Source organism: Silene latifolia, chromosome X (assembly GCF_048544455.1).
Source record: "Silene latifolia isolate original U9 population chromosome X, ASM4854445v1, whole genome shotgun sequence".
NCBI lineage: Eukaryota > Viridiplantae > Streptophyta > Magnoliopsida > Caryophyllales > Caryophyllaceae > Silene > Silene latifolia.
The window spans coordinates 255,735,327-255,746,502 of record NC_133537.1 but is presented as its reverse complement, the minus strand read 5'-3'; the positions used below and the strand labels follow the sequence as shown (position 1 = coordinate 255,746,502).

General features: G+C 39.4%; 1 long non-coding RNA gene and 1 other non-coding gene across 2 annotated transcripts; one reads left to right on the top strand and one right to left on the bottom strand.

Moving 5' to 3' along the window:
• Positions 1–351: 351 nt before the first annotated feature.
• On the bottom strand, positions 352–458 carry LOC141624073 (small nucleolar RNA R71). Its single transcript, XR_012533884.1, has one exon. It is a non-coding gene; the product is annotated as a small nucleolar RNA R71 (small nucleolar RNA).
• Positions 459–6,739: 6,281 nt separating this feature from the next.
• Positions 6,740–9,312, top strand: LOC141621772 (uncharacterized). The gene is made up of 3 exons (XR_012532663.1): positions 6,740–6,927; positions 7,023–7,083; positions 9,159–9,312. It is a non-coding gene; the product is annotated as an uncharacterized LOC141621772 (long non-coding RNA).
• Positions 9,313–11,176: the final 1,864 nt, after the last annotated feature.

Below are 11,176 nucleotides of genomic sequence, written 5' to 3'. Positions count from 1 at the left end.
TCCGTACCCACCGAGGAGAACCTACCCAATGGTACTCCCACACCACAACATCTAACCGGAAATTTCATTGCCAAATATGCATTTATCCAATTAGTCGAAAGAAGCCAATTTGGGGGGATGCCTAGTGAAGACCCTCACTCTCATATGGAGGCTTTTTGTGACTATTGTGATGCGATTTCTCAAACCGGTGTAACTCAAGACCAAATTCGATGGGTCTTATTTCCTTTTTCTCTAATTGGCACCGCGAAACAATGGTTGAAGAGCCTTGATAAAGCCACTCTCGGAATTGATTCTTGGAAGAAATTGGCTCTAGCTTTCTACAAAAGGTTCTACCCACCGGAAAAGACTAACATGCTAAGAGCTCAAATTACGGGTTTTAAGCAAAGGGATGAAGAATCTTTGTATGAAGCTTGGGAGCGGTTCAAAGGAATTTGTCGCTCATGTCCTCACCATGGACTTAGCGAGTGGTTCTTGGTACAACAATTTTGGAACGGTCTATATGAAGATTCAAGGAACATTCTCAACATGGGATCAAATGGAATGTTCACCGAAGTTGATGACAATCAAACTTGGAACAAAATTGAGGAAATGGCGGTCCATAACGCACAATATAGTAGACCTCGCAAGGCTACTAGAGGAGGAAAGCATGAAGTGGACTCCGTTACTCAATTGGGTGCTCAACTTAGTGCTCACATTGATACCATCAATTTGAAGTTTGAAAAGGCTATGGCTAGACTTGAAGAAGCCTCAAAATCACCAAAGCATCATGTTAATGCCATGACGGCATCTTCATCAATCCCAAGTGGGATATGTGAGAATTGTGGAACTTTGGGACATGACCCAAGTGAATGTAGGGGAACAAATGAACAAGTGAATGCTTTCCAAGCATACAAGAGTGGTACCCCTTATTCCAACTATTACAATGAAAACACCAAATTCCATCCAAATCTCTCATACAAAAGCCAAAATGTTCAAAACCCTCAAAAAACATACACCCCACCTCCCATGAGAAACCAAAATCAAAGACCCTTTTACAACCAAAACCAAGGTTACCAAAATCAATCTCCATACAATCAACAAAACGACCAAGGTTTTGATGTTCAAAAAGCGGTCCTTCAAATGCAAAAGAATCAACAAGAATTTTTCAATCAAATGCAAAAAGATAGTCAAGCAAAGGAAACCACCATCAACAACATTCTAGCTTACACCAAAAATGTTGGAAACCCAATTGACTCAACTAGCATCTTCAAGCTCACAAAGACAAAAGGGGCAATTACCACCTCAAGGTAATCCACCATGACATAAAACGGTTAGTGCCATTCACTTGAGAAGTGGTACAAGGTATGAAGCACCGAAGAAGCAAGTTGAGGATGAGGTTGTGGAAGCTAGTGACAAGGAAGAAATTGTGCAAAACTCCAAAGATGGAGAATCATCAAAAGAAGAAATCTCAAAGAAAAATGAAGACAAGGTCAAGGAGAAGGAGCCCATTGTGATTAGACTTCCTTTTCCGAGTCGTCAAGCCAAGCCCAAATTTGATGACCAACTTGGAAAATTTATGGAAATTGTGAAGAATTTGGAAGTCTCAATTCCTTTCACAGAATTAATCAATCACGTACCGGCCTATGCGAAATACATGAAAGACATACTCACAAAGAAGAAGTCGATCCGGAAGCTTAAGACTATCGCCTTCACTAAGGTGAGTAGTGCAATACTTCAAGGGAGTTCACCTCCAAAACTCAAGGATTCGGGAAGCTTCTCAATACCGTGTACCATTGGCGACACCACGATCAACAAAGCCTTATGTGATCTAGGGGCTAGTGTGAGTGTTATGCCGTACTCGGTGAGTAAAAGGTTGGGGATGGGAGAGCTTAAATGCACCAATATCACACTCCAAATGGCCGATAGATCAACGAAGACACCATTAGGGATATGGGAAGATGTTCCCGTACGAAATTGGGAAATTTTTCATCCCGGTGGACTTTGTCATTGTTGATATGGAAGAAGATTTCAACATTCCAATCATTCTAGGAAGACCTTTCTTACACACCGCGGGTGCGGTGATTGATGTGAAACATGGAGAGCTTACTCTAGAAGTGGGAGATGAGAGTATAACTTTCAATCTTGACAAGACTATGAGAGCTCCCCGTTTTCATGAACCATGTTTTATGATTGATCATTATAGTCGGAAGGATGATAGGAAGAAGTCGGAACTCCAATGGAAGAAGAAAATTAAAGATGCTCCATTCAAAGAGCAAGTGAATTGTAACAAAGAGAGCTTGCAAAGCTCACCAAAGTCAAGCAATGGAGAAGATGGCCTCATTGGCCAAGACAAGATAATGGGAGAGTTGTCTCTATCAATTCAAGAGATCTTTAGTGATCAATTAGATGAAGTGTGTGGTCTTTGGGATGATGAGTTTGAAGGGATTTTCAATCCCTATATTGGTAATGCTATCGATCAAGACCGACAACAAGGGCAAAGATCTATTGAAGATCTTTATCACGACAATGAACAAGCTTTTGATTACTTCTTCAAGGTGTTGAGCAACATCAACAACACCTTGGACATGCCCCCTTGACATCTCATCAAGAATGAGAGTTTGGTGGAGTCCTCCCTAAACCACCATTTGTAAATATTTCTAACTCCCTAACTCGCATTTTAATTCTCATATTGCATTTTTGTCATTTTTGGATTTTTATGCCTTGATCAAGATAATTATCATGTTTGAGAGAAGTGAGGGAGGGACTAATAATTTCAATTGATGTGTAGTGCTTTAGCTTAGTGTGCGGATGACAATTGCCTAGGCTATTCATGCCTTAGTAGTGCCCCCACAATGAAGAACACGAGATTTTGAAGAATGAGAAATGACAAGGGATAAACAAGTACACGGATGGAACTGAATCCGGGTAAAAGGGGAAGAATCCGAGCGTTTTCAAGAGAACTCGCCCGTCTTCAGGCAACCCGGGCGTCTTGGTCCGAATCCGCCCGTTCTTCATGAGCTGAACTTTTGAAATTTTGGGACTGTTAGCAAATCCGGGCGGCCTGCAAAGAATCCGCCCGTCTTCAGAAAGATGCCCGTCCTGAAAGAGAAGACGCCCGTCTTTTTGGCTGAGAAAAACAAGAAAACTCCCTGGAAAGGAATCCGCCCGTCTTCACTGAAAGACGCCCGTCCCGCACTTACAAATCCGTGCGTCTTTGCTAGAATCCGCCCATCTTTAGGCGAGGATTTCTCAACCCAGAACAGAAGAGTCCGGGCGTCCCGAAGGAAAGCCGCCCGTCTTCCCCCTGCATTTCAAAATTTTCGGGTCATTTATAAACCCCCTCCCACATTCATTTCTTCATTCCTTCATTCCAAACACTACCCATAAACCCCAATACTAAAAACCCTCATCCTCTCCATCATAAAAACAAGATTTCCTCAAATACATTCATCAAAATCAAATCAAAACATCCTTTTAACAAAAATTAATCACTCCTCTTTCAACAAAAATCAAACCAAGCAACAAAATCTTCAACCTTTGAGTCGATTTATGAATTTATAAAGGCAAAGCCTTTCATCTTTAAATCGATTTGGGTACACTTGCAAATTGAAGATTTTCACTCTTTTCTTGGTTTAAGCATCAATGGCAAGGACAAAAGGAGCAACAAAGGCACCAAAGGCAAAGGCACTCTCAACAAGACAAAAGAGCCTTCAAGCAAAGAAAGCCTCATTGGCTATGGTGGTAGGTAGCTCAAACTTGGAAGTGCAACAAGAACAACCTCCCATGGAAGCAACAACATCTACAACTCCGGAAATTTCTCAACTTTCGAACTATCCGGAGGTATTTTTCATTTCCAAATCCCATAGGGACACTTTTGCCAAGTTTGCTAGAAAATCATTTCTATCCACCAAGTTTATTTGTGAAGATGCCTTAGATAAGTTGGGTGTCCTTGAGCAAACTAGAGCCTTCTTTAAAGACATGGGGTTGGAAAAATTGTTTACAACAAAAGAATTGACATACCCCTCTCTTACATTAGAATTCTTGAGTTCTTTGAAAGTCAATAAGGTAGAGACCATGGAAAACATCGAGTTCCGCCTAGCTAATGTTAGTAGGCGCATCTCCTTTGAGGAAATGGGTAAAGCATTGGGTCTTGATGATTCACATAGTTATTTCAAGAATGTTGGCAAGTATGACCCCGACCCTCTTTGGGAGGCGATTTCTGGAAGGAAATTTGAGAACTATCATGCTAGTCGCGCTCTATTAGGCCACCATCCGGGCATTAGAGTGTGGCACAAGGTCATAGGAAACACCATCATTGCAAGAAAAGACACCAACCACTTTACCAAGCTCGATTTTGTTCTTATTGAGTCGGCCTTGAACGTTGGAAGGGAATTCACCAAGCCTTTCAACTCTCTAAGGCTTTTGGTGGAATAGATGGCTAAATGTTGATTGTGGGAAGCAAGGCACTACCGTCATAGTGAATGGAGGTCTAGTCACTCTTTTGGCTAAATACTTTTATCCGAACTTCAACAAGGATAGCAAGTATGTGGCGAAAAAGGGTGGTCATCTCATTGATATTGATACTATGATAAACAAGTCCTAGCAACATAGAGGACTAACACCTCGGCCCCATTGAGGTGTTCTTACTTTATTATTCCCACTTTTGAAAATCCAAAATGACAAATTTAGTTTCATGCATTGCATCGTGTGTGCATGAACTACACCCAACCTTAGGACATTAGAAATAATGTCTAACTCGGTTTGGGGAAGTACATACATACACAACGGGAGGTAATCTAAATTATCCTCTCCGTCATAAATAAAAACCCATGCATCATGTAGTGTAGATTAGTGTAGCTTGCATTTAGTGTAGAATTCATGCATCATGCTTGAATAATTTCCCATCATTTTGGCCATTGAGGACAATCCCCATATTAGTGTGGGGATGGGGAATTCTAACTTAACTTTTATTCAAAAAACCATAAAAAATTGAAAAATTGAAAAACCAAAAACAAGTTCATTTCCTTTGTAGTGTAGTCATGTATATATTGTTGTATATATTGTGTTTGTTTTATCCTTGTTCACATTGATCGACTACGCCACATCCGAGACATGAGGATATTGAAGACCGCATGGTATGATCTTTCCAATCTCCTTTTTTCCTCTCTATGTTAATGACTATGTGGCTTTATTTTGAGTGATGCGGTACAACAATGTGAACTTAGGACTTGCATTTAGTTTATATGTCATAATAGTTGGTAGAATCATTTACATTAGGATGTTTATATGATAGTTGCATCATGGCATGTAGTTGCATGCTAGAAAATTTTGCGAAACCGTCTACTTGGGAAGCTTGACAAGTGTATATAGGCCCTAGTAGATGCTTTTTCTTCTTAAGACTTTGCTTGTTAGAATACTTGTAAAACACCCTAGGATGTGTCATGCTAGTATCCTTTGACCCATGGTTTAAGGCCTAGTCAAGAGTACCTTGTGGTGTGATAACTCCTTGGCTACCGTTTATTCCAAGGTGACCCTTAAAACCATGCATCCATCCATCCATCATCCATGTTCTACCACATTTTTGTCATCAAAGGGAATGGGCACAAAAAGAAATCAATTTTAGTTCAATGAAATGAAAAGTGAAAGAAAGTTTGCAAAAAAATGCATCAAATGAAAAGAGGAGCAAAAATATAACTCCTAAAGCTTCAAATATAAGCCACCCTCACTACATATGGGGTGACTTTGAAAATGTTCAAAAGAAATGCAAAGAAAGGTTGAAAGTTGTCAAGTGTTGAAATGCCAAAAATAAAAAAGAAATGGCAAGAAAGTGTTCTCAAATGTTATATGCCACATGAAATTGGAGGGAAAAACAAAAATGAAAGCAAACTCCCAAAGTGAAACTCAAATATCTATCGATCCCTTTATCCATCGTATCCATTTTTGTGCATGGTAGAGAGGGGACGACCCTTCTTCTTGTCTAGGCAAGAGGGGGAATTCCGCGATCCTCCAGTGTTTCTAACACCATAGGGAGTCTACTCTTGACAAAAACATTTAACGATTAAGGACAAAGGTACCCTAGCTTAACACAAGTTGGAGGTGATTTATTGGTATCGTTCTAGGCTTAGTAGTTTGAACAAATTGCATCTATGAAGGAGTGTGTACCCTTGAATTGCTTCCCTTGTAGATAATTTCCGCCACTTAGATGAGGAAAGTGGCTATTCTTTTGTAGATGCATCCATTATTTGATTTTGTGTGCTTAATGTTTGGATGTGTCGCCATTTTGGCAAGACCCACCTTGCCATGCAAGAAGGCATCCTTGTAACACCCGCGAATTTTCTATTTTGACATTTAAAACTTATTAAACCGTTTGACTACTTTATTTTATAATTTTGAATTATTCAATTTAATTAATTTCATGTCAAACACGATTTTATAAACGTATTATATAAAAGCTCATTTTTATAAAAAAATACGTATTACTAAATTATATTCTTGAGGCGTAATTTACACAATAATATATATATACGTATCTTGGTCGGATGATATTAGTGACAATAATAATGACCGTAATAATAAGTCCCGTCTCAATTTCGTCTAAACTTTAGACTGTCACATTTCATGTTGTACCTAATTTAATATGGACCAATCAAAAACCAACAACACATTCCCTCACCTTCAAAATATCTACTATTATCATTATTATATATTATTATTATTATTATTATTATATATTATTATTGTTGTTGTTTTGTAACCCGTCCCCACCCCCCTTTTATACTCCGTCTTCTTCTTCTTTTCCTGCAAAAACAAACAACAACCGCAAACAATACTCAGCTACACTCAACCTCCATTTTCGCACCTTCAAACTCCGATCCCGCTTTCATTTCTCGACCAAACTCGATGATTTTTACACCATTAGCTTCCTCTCTTCTTCCTCCTCATTTCTAGGTAAGAAAGTCTTAATCTTGTTGAATTTTCGAAATGGGCATCTCTTTACATACTCGGTTTTGTGACCCATGTTGCTCGTTTTTCCTCATTTCTAGTTGAAGACCGAAGTAAAGCTCGTGCCTTGGACGTTTTCACCTGAGAATTTGAAGAGATAAGGTAACGGTGATAGGTTACTCGACAATGAGTCGATATTTCGCACCATAAACTCGTTTTTAAACCTTTTTCGTGTTAAAGTTACGTTCTTTATGCTTACATTCATTTGTGTGATTTACATGGAGGTTTCGTCTTGCTATGCTCGAAATTCCGCCTTGAACCGTTGTTGGAAATGGTTTGTTTTTGTACGGCCTTGTCCTTTGTTTTGGGGCAGTCGGAATAAGGGTGGGGTGCGCTGTTTTGGACTGCTGTAGGGCGTGTTGGTGGCCTGTCGTGGCCGGAGTGGACTCTGTTTTAGAACCTTTTTCTGGTTGTCCCAATGGACGGTATAACGCGTTGCTTATGGCCGCTTTTGTGGTCGTTTATGGTCCGCTTGATAACCGTGGGGGAGTGGTTGTACGGGCTGTGTTGGGCGAGTATGTACCATTGGTTGTGCGGTTTATGTGGCCGTTCGGATCCGCTTGGGCAGTCGAAATGGTGGTGTCGAGTTGTGGTCATGGAATAGGAGTCGTAACATTTCCACTGCCCTCTTGTTTGTTTTTCCTTCACAATTTTGCTATATGTATTTTGGGCTCTCAACCTTCTAAATTTTGGGCTTATTATAAGTTAGTACTTGGGCTCCTCGCATTCGATTTGTCGGACTAGTTCATATGTTTGTTTTGGGTCTTTGAGTCGTGTTTACGGGTGCTTTTGGCGCCAATTTGGTTCATTCAAGTTGTTTAAATTTCCGACTCGTGTTTTATATTACATGACTCGTTAAATATCGTTCTTAGACATGTTAATTTAATTGGACTTGTCATAATCCTTTACTTGGGCTTGACATAATTGATTCGTTGGGCTTGACATATTATATTTGTTGGGCTTGACATTATTTATTTGTTGGGCTCATTTGATTGAGTTTATTGGACTTCACATGACAAATTTGTTGGGTCTCACATGATTATATGTTTGGATTTTACATGAGTTTTAAGTTGGGTCTAACATATCTTGTTTGTTGGGCTTAATGTGATTTAATTGTTGGACTCCTTATAATTTGTTTATTGGGCTCATAAGTGAGTCACTTAAGTTGGTCACAATTTATCCCGTATATTTCATATAACGTAAATTATTCATTATCACTTGCTATATTTTATTTAACCGGCATGTTAATTTATAAAATGGAATATTCATTAATATAATACAAGTATGAGCTATTTATTATAAGTACTTGTAAGATTCATATTCTTGATAATGTCTTGAATTATTCTCATTGTGAGAGTCTTGGTCCTATCGGATACTAGAGGTGAGCTATAAGCCCTCTAGTTGCGATATGATCGTTGGGATTAATGTTCCCATCTGTACTCATGGTGAGATGCAAGCCATGAGTATGAATGTGACATTTATAGTCCCGTGTCATATGATGATTGCATGATCATTCTTACTCCTATTGTGACTCGAGTGTGACATTTTACATTGTGTGACTACTTGACATTCCCTATTTATTTGCCCTCGGACATTGGGTCACGGTTAGGTGCCATTGTTTTCGAGTTGGGCTATTTTTCCTTCCGCCTCTTCGGACCGGGGGTCACGGTTAGGTGACAAGGTTCCGATTTGAGGTTACTCGACTTTCGGGCACGGTTAGGTGCACCATGTTTCGAGTCTTGGATACGATTTGGTATCGTGTGTCGAATCGGGTGTCGTCCATCCCGAGAGTCTGGCCAGGTTTAGACTAGGACCGTATTATGATCGTCGTCCTACCAAGAGGTTGGAGTCTAGAGGATTTGTCTTGTTTGAGTTCATACTAAGTATGTGTCTTACACTTGTTGAGTCGTGTCAACATGAGTGGGTTGACTTCGTGATTCTATTTCCTTGATTGCATATTCATCCTCATATACCATGCCTATTCTATTAAGAAAGTATTATGCCTGTTTCACCATGATTGTTCACTAAATCTCCTTATTCTTCATGGTTCACATATGTTGCATGATTAATATGTTTGATTAAGTGTTGTTTGTTATCTGCTTTTCGACATATTGTGGCTGGGAGAACCTTGAGTTACTCCCCACTGACTGTGGCGTTCATGTTTACATGAATGACAGGTGGTGAAGATGCTTACGTGGGGAAGACGTGTGGGCTAGCGAGAACTAAACCCTCGGACCTTAGTTTCTAATTTAGAAACCCTTTATTTGTTTATTCGTGGGATATCTTTTCCCCGCTTTCTAGACCTGGGTTGTATTAACCTAAATTTGTCTATCGTAGTATTTGTTTCTTTTCGTTAGTGGCACCCGCGTGCTAATCTTTAGTTAGTAATTTAAAAAGTTTTTAAAATCTCACCAATTTCCGCATTAAATTATTAGTTATATTTTCCGCTTTATCGCGGGGTGTCACAATCCTACCTCATGGTTGTCTTGTTGTGAGTTGAAGGGGCGGAGTGAGACCCGCTAATTGTCTCATATCGGATATGTTATTAGGTTAGTTTAAATAATGGTCCTAGTCTTTGTCACCTCTTTACTCGGGACGAGCAAAGGTTCGGTTTTGGGGATATTTGATGTGACCATAATTAGAGCATATTTAGTCCCCGAACTAGCCTCGTTCCCATGCTTTTTAGTGCATATTTGGGTCATTTATCGTCTTTAGTTCTTTGTTTTGCATATTCTTTGAGGTTTTGTGTCCTTGGTAGGAAAGGAGTGCAAACCTTGCATTTTCATTGCAAAATGAGACTAAATTGATTGAATTCAATGACCAAGCATCAAGGAGAGACAAGATTAGAAGGCCTTTGTACATACTATAGTAGATGGGCAATGATGAGAAAAGATCCTTGCATCCCCGAGGAAATCCCTAAGGATTTTATGAAGGAAAGGGAAGAAAAGAAGAAGGAAGCACGCTGCAAGACAATCCGTGCGTCTTCTCAAGAAGACGCCCGGCCACCAAGCCACAATCCGTGCGTCTTCCTTACAAGACGCCCGGGCAGCAGCAACCAGAAGACGCCCGGGCAGCAATTGAAGAATCCGGCCGTCCCGTGCCTAAGACGCATGGATTCCAACACAGCACAACTTCGTTTCTTCAAGCTTCAAGAAAGATGCCCATCCTTCCAAAAATACCGGCGTTTCCCTAAGTAGGGACTTATCGTCATTTAAGCCCTTAGTTAACCCTAATTCCTACACCTAATCCCCACTATAAATACCCCATTAGTCTAATTAGAAGAGCATGTTCTTCTTATCAATTCTTAGAGTAGTTAATATCAATCAAATCTCTCTTTAGTTTTGTAATCAACAATTAATCAAGTTTTAATACATGTTTTATTTCCTTAATCTCTCTTTTGTTCATCCTTTATTTTGGGTAATTGAAGATTATTTGGGTTATTATTGGGAGATTGACAACCTCTCAATCAAGCATCAAGTACTTCTTTTATTCTTTGCTTTATTATTGGAATCATTAGTAAGTATAATTCTCTTAATCCCTTTTTAATTATTGCTAATTACTTTCATTTGTTCATCATGTTTCACTTTGTTGGTATGATTGACAACCTTGCTAGCATGTTCAACATGATAATGAGTGAGTAGTTCCATAGCTAGGGTTAATGGGTAATTAGGGGAAACCAACATGGGGAATGATTCATGCTTAAATTAATATGCTTTCATGGTTTATTTGCATGCTTGTTTTGATCTCAACTCATGCACATGTTATGTTTGGTGAAATGCGAGCCTATAAATCCTTCCATTTTTTACCCATCACCTATCTTTTCAATGAGACTTGTAAGACATAAACCAACTCGAGTCTCATTAGACCATGCATGTTGTTGAGTAGGGAAGACTAAGTCGACTTGTAGGTGTTGTACAATCTAATCGATTCGGCTCCGGGACCCAAACTTTCCTAGGATTGTAAGATATAACCCAACTCAATCCACCACAACAATAATTGCTTGCTTATAATTTGAGAACATGTTTGTATGATCAATTCCCATGAATCCCCTGTGACCCCATGATACCCTAGTGCTTTTTATCAATTGTTTACAACCCTTTTCAATTCATCTTGCTTATTTACTTTCATTGCTATTTAGTTTAGTGACCTTCTACATCAACCCAAATTGTGACACCCCTAAGACACCACTAGTTTC